The 9,192-nt window shown below is 40.7% G+C and overlaps 1 pseudogene; it reads right to left on the bottom strand.

The window, feature by feature from the left end:
- Positions 1-2,709: 2,709 nt before the first annotated feature.
- The window catches only part of LOC115863749 (large ribosomal subunit protein eL32-like), a 71,971-nt pseudogene continuing 65,488 nt past the window's right edge, over positions 2,710-9,192 (bottom strand).

Raw genomic sequence — 9,192 nt, 5'->3', positions numbered from 1 at the left:
TTTCACAAAGCCCTCCTTTGGACTAGCAGTAAGCCTGATGAGAATGATTGCATTAAACCCTCAAACAATTCTGAGAGATATTATGGCCCTACTCTTACAAATTAGACAACTGAGACTCAACCGAAACGAACTGTCCAAGGAATTAAAGCATGAATCAAGGTCTTCTGACCCCCACGCCAACGCTCTGTTTACAATGGAAACCTACGAGCAAACCAAGTAAGTGTTAAGCAGACTGATACAAAGAGGGACAAAACATGACAAAAACTCAACCACAACTTAACTTTTCACTCTACTCATCTCCACCAACAGATCCTGAAACCACAAAAGAGGGAGATTCATGTCAAGACCCTAGAACACAAATCTACAACAGACACAACCTCCACCACATACAACACGACATACAATCCTTTCCATCAGAATGCTTTTAATATAAGTCGAGGAAACAGACCGACAGCTAAATAAACACAATGCACTATTAATAGGAGATAGAAACGCAATGTGTTTTCCAGTGTGTATCTCTAAACGATGGGCAGCGTTCAGATAAATGCTTGCCAGATGGGATGGGGTGGGTCTGCAGACCTGATGGGATTAGAAGTTGGGAGGGTGGCCTGGAGGTGTGTGATTAAGAGCTCTTTGTGGTGTAGCTGTCAGGGCATGACCTGGTCACCCGAGGGTGAGGAATCAGGCACAGCATCTGCAGCCTGCAGGTCGGGGTGAGCAGAAAAGACCCAAGGGGTACAAGCTGAAAGTTGAACAGAGCAGATCAAAGCATGTACATGGAGAAATGGATATCAGTGACCCACTGATGGAGGCAAATGAACAGGGATCCGGGAAGAATGAGAACAAGGAACGACACGTGAGTTAAGAGGGAAGTCTGAACAGCTGGCAGAAAAGGGAGTGTTCCGTGCACTCTTAAATATATTCCTACGTGCATGAACAATGAACAATAAGAAAGTTTCATTGAAAGGATCAAGTTCAGAAGGGACAAGAGGACCTGAGCCCTGGAGCTCTGGAAGGCCAAACAGTGAACAAACCAACTATTTATATGGACAAATCTTCAGCTTGTGGCTGTGTAAGAGTCCAGTAGCCCTGGGTAGGATGAGGTCTTCAAAGACTATGGTAAATGGAGCTAGAAAGTAGAAAAATTATAGATACATAGGGGACTTCCTTGGTGGTCCAGTGGTTAAGACTCTGCACTCCCAATGCAGGGGGACTGGGTTTGATCCTCGGTCAGGCAACTAGATCCCACACGCCACAACTGAAGATTCCACACGCAGCAACAAAGATCCCGTGTGCTGCAACTAAGACCCGGCACAGCTGAAAAAATAAATAATTTTTTTTTTTAATTACAGAAACATAAAGGGGAAAATCTAGGACACAGTAGAGTGGCATTCATTCACTCATTTATTCACTCAGCAAACTTCACTGGTGCCCATTACTAATATGTAGTAGTAATAGTAGAAGTAGCAGTAGTAGCAGCAACAGCTGACATTTATCACTTCTATGCCACACATTGTTCTAGGGACTTTTAAATCGTTTAACCCTTGCGAGCATTCCTATTTTTATAGAGGAGGAAACTGAGGCACAGAGAGGTTAAATAGTTTGCCTGAAGTTATTCCGCCAGTGAGTGGCATCAGCGGGATTTAGACACAGACTCTCTGGACCCCGAGTCCATGCTCACATTCTTAACGATGATAACAGCCTGCTAGGTACATTCTGGCTCTCTGCCAGCTTCCATGGCTGTAGTAAGACCTGCCTCCTTTTCCTAAAGGAATTTGACATCCAGTGGAAGTTCTGGTAGAGCAATAAATAGCACCATGGAGGCAAAGGTCCCATGTAAAGCTTCAGTCAGTCACAATTTTCCTGGGTAGACCCAGATTTTCTCGCCCTCCTTTGGGTCCCATCCATGGAAAGCTTGCCAATCATGGGAGCTTAACCATGGCATTAATCAGAGGGATGAGAGAGAATCAAACCTCCCAAACACACAGGGAGATCAGCTCGGTGCTCTGTGACCGCCTAGAGGGGTGGGATAGGGAGGGTGGGAGGGAGGGAGACGCAGGAGGGAAGAGATATGGGAACATATGTATATGTATAACTGATTCACTTTGTTATAAGCAGAAACTAACACAGCATTGTAAAGCAATTATACTCCAATAAAGATGTAAAAAAAAAACCCTCCCAAACACTCCTCTACCTTTTGAATAATAGATTTGAATTATGGTTTGAGCACTTAGCAGGTATCTGGAATCTGGTTTGAGCACTTAGTAGGTATCTGGAATCTATTTCTGGTTTACCTGAATCCTTCATCAAAAAAAGAGTCTAGAATAGCCTATAGTTTGCCATTAAACACATATAAGCCTCTACCAGGAAACTGTTTTACATAAGATGTTCTCTATGAAAGTTAAATGGTCTTTAAGAAGAAACTCTCAATACCTGTCTGTACTCAAGATTATTTATGAGCTCATTGTAAGTATACTGCTAAGAAAAGCGACACGTGTGTTTCCGATAATGTGCAGGAAAGTTCGAAGGCATTCAAACTGCTTTGTTTGCAAAGCCCACTGATAGGCGCTGTGGCTTCCGACTGCAGCGTTGACAGAGTCCTTGACAAAACAGCTCTTGACCCCACGTGTGTCTGGCACACTGATGCTGTAAAAGATGGTTGCTGAAGGTTTTTTGGTTTTGTTTTTCCGGCTGAGTTTTATGGTTTTATTAACACAAACAAAATGTGCACACGGGCTGCCTATTCATTTTCTTGCCGCGCAGCCTGGCGTTGGGACCAGTGACTCCGACGGCCTGCTGGACTGCTCTTTCCACCATGGCCCTGCAGTTCTCGGAGGAGACATTGCAAGCAATCTCAGCACAGTAAGATGTGTCGCACATCGGCAGCACTTCAGGCTTCTTGACCTTGTGGACCAGGAACCTGCGGAAGCCGCTGGGCAGCCTGTGTTTTGTTTTCTTGTTACTCCGGTAACCGATGTTGGGCATCAAGATCTGGCCCTTGAATCTCCTATGCGCCCTGCTGTCAATGGCTCTGGGTTTCCACCAGTTCTGCTTACTGTCGGCATATCGGTCTGGCTGGTGCCGGATGAACTTCTTGGTCCTTTTTTTTTTGGATCATCTTGGGCCCCAAGAGGGGTCTCAGGGCGGCCACGATGCCGAGTAGGACATGGCTGCCACCTCCTTAGGCAGCGCCCGAGGAAGAGCGCTGCTGAAGTTTCTCTATTCTCTTTAAATAAACTGTCGCAGTTACTTACTGCTGCATAACAAATCACCCTAAAACACAGGGGCTTAAAGCAACCAACAAAACTTACTTTTGCTCATGAATCTGCAACCCCGGCAGTGCTCAGCAGGGATGGCTGTTCTCCACCCGGCTCAGCTCCATCTGATCGGATATGCCTCTTTATCTCCAACACATGGTCTCTACAGTATGTCAGCTTCAAGGTGGCCAGACTTTTCACAGGTGGACTCTAGGCTTCCCAGGCATCTGTCCCAGGAGAGAGAGCCCGGGGGGGGGGGGGGGGGGAGCTGTGTTGCCCTTCCCAGATGGCCTTGCTTCAGGAGTCACGTAGCCTTACCTCTGCCATGTTCTGTTAATCAAGGGCGGCCATTCCAAGGCCAGCCCAGGTTGAAGGGGAGGGGAAAATAGACTCCACCTCTTGCGTGGGAGTGGAAATGTTTTGCAGAATCACAAGGGATGGAAAATATTGCTCCTGTGATTTTTGATGCGGTCTAGCATATGAACCCACGGGAAGAATGTGGTTCAGAGTCTATACCGGGAATGAATGTGGTGTCAACCAAGGAGATGTTGGCGGAGCTCATGAAACTACGGATCTTGTTTCTCTTCTTTTCCATTGGCTTCCAGAAAACTCATTGGCAAATGTGTCGCCTTCCTCCAGCCAGATCCCTTGGCAAACTTCATATTCAATAACTTACCTTGTCTTCATTTTATTTTCCTACCATTCGTTTCCTTCTGCTCCAATATTCTTCACTTTTAAAACACCCTGTTGTTGTATATGTGTTTTGCTACGCTGTCTTAAAGTGAGAAATGAATTTTTAAATACTCTGAGAAACCAGGGAACCCACACAATAGGAAATATATCCAGTAAACAAAAAGAGAGTGGCATGGACATATATACACTACCAAACGTAAAATAGATAGCCAGTGGGAAGCAGCCGCAGAGCACAGGGAGGTCAGCTCGGTGCTTTGTGACCACCTAGAGGGGTGGGATAGGGAGGGTGGGAGGGAGGGAGACGCAAGAGGGAAGAGATATGGGAACATATGTATATGTATAGCTGATTCACTTTGTTATAAAGCAGAAACTAACACACCATTATAAAACAATTATATTCCAATAAAGATGTTAAAAAAATAAAAATAAATTAAAAAAAAAAGATACCAAGAGAGTATAAACCTCACTAATAAAGAAGTGCATATTAAAACAAGGCATCATATTTTTACTTATAATTTAATGTGGACCCTAAGCCCAAGGCTTAGTTCTTCACTGGTACTGTGAATTTTCAAAACGATTTTCGTTCCTTTAGTCAGGGATAGGGATTGGCATATGAATAATGAGATCAGTGCTTGTATATGTACCTGGGAGAACTGTAAACTTGTGCAGTTGTTCTCCCAAAATAATTTGATGATATTTATTAAATGCCATAAACTCTGATCCAGTAAGATTTCTTCTGGGTTCTAGAATAAGGAAATGATCCAAATTCCGGGAAATCTGTATTACATATTAGGATATATGCATTTCCTATATACATTGGAATGTCATCTCAGCTTATCTTTTTTTTTAAAAAAAGCTGTGATCAAATATACATGCATAAAAATTTACCATTTTAACCAATTTTAGGCGCACAGTCAGTGGCATTAAGTACGTTCGCATTGTCGAGCAACCATCACCAGGACTTTTTCATCATTCTCAACATAAACTCTGTACCCATTAAACACTAACTCCCCAGTCCCCCCTCTCCTCAACTCCTGGTAAGCACTATTCTATTTGCTGTCTCTAAATTTGACTAATCTAGGTACTTCACATAAGTGGAACGATGTAATATTTGTCTTTCAGTGTCTGGCTTATTTTACTTAGCATAATATTTCAAGGTTCATTCATATTGTAGCATGCATCAGAATTTCATTCCTTTTTTAAGGCTGAATTATATATATATATATATATATATATATATATAGCATTTTGTTAATCCATTTGTTCGTTATTGGGCATTTTTATTGTTTCTACCTTTTGGCTACTGTGAATAGTGCTAGTGTACAAATATCTGTTTGAGTCCCTGCTTTCAATTCTTTGGGTTATACACCTAGAAGTGAAATTGTTTCTATTTTATACCAATGAAAAATTAGAAGCAAACATCATATACAGCAAATAAGGAAATTGCTAACTAAATTATGGAACACGTCCTTTATATCCTGTCTCCTTTTAAAATGAGGACCTTAGGGGCCTCACAGGCCACCTTCCCAGGTCCCTGTTCTCCACGCCTCGCACTGTCTCCATCCACCACAGCATCTGTCCTGCCATGTTGATCGTTTCCCCTGCTAGAGGAAATGATCCTCTGTCAGGATAGGGATTTTGTCTTCCATCTCTGGCCTCAATTCGTCAATAGCTGGAACATAATATGAGCATGACAAGTGTTGATTAGGTAAAAGAGAGATTAGCAGGAAATAGCAGAGTCAAAAATCACCTCATAATAAATTTGATACAGCTGTTTGTTGACTGACTGTGAAAACATCAAGGACATGAACCTAGACTTGAATTTGGGGACTACAAAGTGAAAATCTTATAAGTGATAGGAAAGTCTTTGGAGGAGTATGACTATACCTAGTATGTCACGGCACTAAAGTTGGTCCTTTATTTTAGTGTTTAATATACAGCGAGAGTGTAAGATTCTTGAAAGACCTGGAATCTTTCAGGAGGGCCAGATGAATCTTTCTTACATGGAAGCATTCACACTTACACATTAGTCTTCCCCTTTTATTCCAATGAACGTGCATGCAAATATACACGCCTGCCTTTTGAGATAATAAATATGTCCAATAAAATGCCAGTGTTAATAAAGATTTAACAGCCATAATATATCTAACCCACTCCTAAGTCTGAAGAAATAAATTGGCTTTTAGTAACAGACATCAGTAATCCCAAGTCTTATTCAATCTAGATCTTCCCTCTTTTCATTTACTACTGCATCCTCTTGAGAGTTGAGTGAGACCTTTATTCACTGTCACCTCCTCTGAGAAGTCTTCCCTGATTCACCCCATCCTGGAGCACATCCATCACTCTCTCCCTCCTTCCATTGCTTTACTTACTCTTCCTGTCCTCGACTGCCACCAGACATGCCACCTGTTTGATCTTTCCCTTGTTTCTTTTCTGTCCCTCATTTAAGAAGGTACATTCCTTGAAGGCAAAAGCTTTTATCCACCCGGCACCTAAGCAACACCTAGAAAATAACAGCAATTCAATAAAAATTTGTGAAACACATAAAGAAACGCTTAATTAAAAAGTCAGGACCTATAGAAGAGATCATAGGCAAAACATTCTCTGACATAAACAGCTGATTCACTTTGCTGTACAGTAGAAACTAACACAATATTGGAAAGCAACTATACTCCAATAAAAATTTAAACAACAGAAATGAGCTATCAAGCCATGAAAAGACATGGAGGAACCTTAAATGCATATGACTAAGGGAAATAAGTCAATCTGAAAAGACTCCCTACTGCATGATTCCATCTGTATGACATCTGAAAAAGGCAAAACTGTGGAGACAGTGAAAGAATCAGTGATTGTCAGGGATGGAGGAGGGGTAGGACAGGTTAAATAGAGCACAGAGGATTTTAGGGCGGTGAAACTCCTCTGCGTTATACTCTAATGGTGGAAACATGTCATTATACATTTGTCCAAACCCATAGAATGTACAACACTAAGAGCTGATTCACTTTGTTATAAAGCAGAAACTAACACTCCATTGTAAAGCAATTATACTCCAATAAAGATGTTTTAAAAAAAAAGATTGAACCATAATGTAAACTATGGACTTTTGGTGATTGTGATGAGTCAACATAGGTTCATCAATTGTCACAAATGTACAACTCTGGTGGGGGGTGATGGGGGAGGCTAAGCATGTGTGCGGGCAGGAGAATATGGGAACTCTCTGTACCTTCCTCTTAACCTTGTTGTGAAACTAAAACTGCTCTCAAAAATAGTGTCTTTAAAAAAACAAAACAAAACTCTACAAATAACAAATGCTGGAGAGGGTGTGGAGAAAAGGGAACCCTTCTACACTGCTGGTGAGAATGTAAATTGGTACAGCCACTATAGAGAACAGTATGAAGGTTCCTCAGAAAACTAAAAAGAGAATTACCATATTATCCAGCAATCCCACTCCTGGGCATGTATCCAGACAAAAATTAATCCAAAAAGATACATGCACCCTTAGGTTCATAGCAGCACTATTCACAATAGCCAAGACATGGAAACAACCTAAATGTCCATCGACAGATGAATGGATAAAGAAGATGTAGTATATATATATATATATATATATATATACACAATGGAATACTACTCAGCCATTAAAAAGAATGAAATAATGCCATTTGCAGCAACATGCAACATGCAGAGATTATCATACTAAGTGATATAAGTCAGAAAGAGAAAGACAAATACCATATAATATCACTTATATGTGGAATCTAAACTATGACACAAATGAACCTACCTATGAAACAGAAATAGACTCATGGGCATATGGAACAAACTTGTAGTTGTCAAGGGGGAGTAGGTTGGGGGAGAGAGAGACGGAGTGGTAGGTGGGGTCAGCAGATGTAAGCTATTATATAGAGGATGGATAATAAACAAGGTCCTACTGTATAGCACAGAGAAATGTATTCAGTATCCTGTGATAAGCCATAATGGAAAAGAATATTAAAAAAGAATGTATATATATGTATAACTGAATCACTTTGCTGTACAGCAGAATTTAGCACAACATTGTAAATCAACTATACTTCAAAAAAAAACTAACATAAAATGAAATTTACCATTTTTTAGAATATTACTCAGCCATAAAAAGGAACGAAATTGGGTCATTTGTAGAGACATGGATGAATCCAGAGACTGTCATACAGAGTGAAGTAAGTCAGAAAGAGAAAAACAAATATCGTACATTAACACATATATGTGGAACCTAGAAAAATGGTACAGATGAACCGGTTTGCAGGGCAGAAATAGAGACACAGATGTAGAGAACAAACATATGGACACCAAGGGGGGAAAGTGGCAGGGTGGTGCTGGTGGTGGTGTGATGAATTGGGAGATTGGGATTGACATGTATACACTAATATGTATAAAATAGATGACTAATAAGAACGTGCTGTATAAAAAATAAATACAATAAAGTTCCAAAAAAGTAAATTAAAAAAAGAATTAAAAAAAATAAAATTTACCATTTTAATAAAAAAAAAACTCCAGGACCTAAATTATATATACAACACACACTTACACACACACACACACACACACACACACACACACACACAATGATTACATGTAAATACACTCAAAATTAACAGTAACATCAAAACTGTAATATCGGTGAAATTGTGACTGATTCTCTTCTGTATTCTAAATATTCTAATGCAATTGCATTGCTTTTGTTGCGGACTATCTGCCATGGTAGGGCGCTACCAAGGTGGGAGTTTACTACCAAGAATCCTCATGTTAGCACTTCAGTGAATTCGTAGTTCTCCAGAATCTTCTTCTCAACTTTGCAAGCTCAACTAGTTGATTTTTTTCACAACCTGAAAGTAAGTAGATCGTTCTTCAATGGATGTACTCAAATTAACCTTGACTGCAAACGACTAGTACATAAATCTAAATGCAAATTATGTCTTTAAAACAAGAAATTTAACTGCCAAAGGGACCTTGAGTTGTACCCTCTTAACTTAGTGACCACGGAATCAGATAAACAGTACTTGGATTTAAGTTCTGACATTTAATGGGATTGATTGCTCTATGTGGGGACTTGTCAGCTGTATCACTTCAAAAAAGCTGTCCCTGTCCCCAGACAGATGAAGTCCACTGGCCAGGAGAACTTCTCTTGGGCGGAGCTGGGATGTAATGGCAAATCTCCCTCCGTGACTTTGCGGACTTCCATCACTGATCATCTACTTCCTTT

The sequence above is a fragment of the Globicephala melas genome, chromosome 5 (assembly GCF_963455315.2).
Source record: "Globicephala melas chromosome 5, mGloMel1.2, whole genome shotgun sequence".
NCBI classification, from domain to species: domain Eukaryota; kingdom Metazoa; phylum Chordata; class Mammalia; order Artiodactyla; family Delphinidae; genus Globicephala; species Globicephala melas.
Note: the sequence above shows the minus strand (reverse complement) of the source record. Positions and strands in the feature narration are given on the sequence as shown.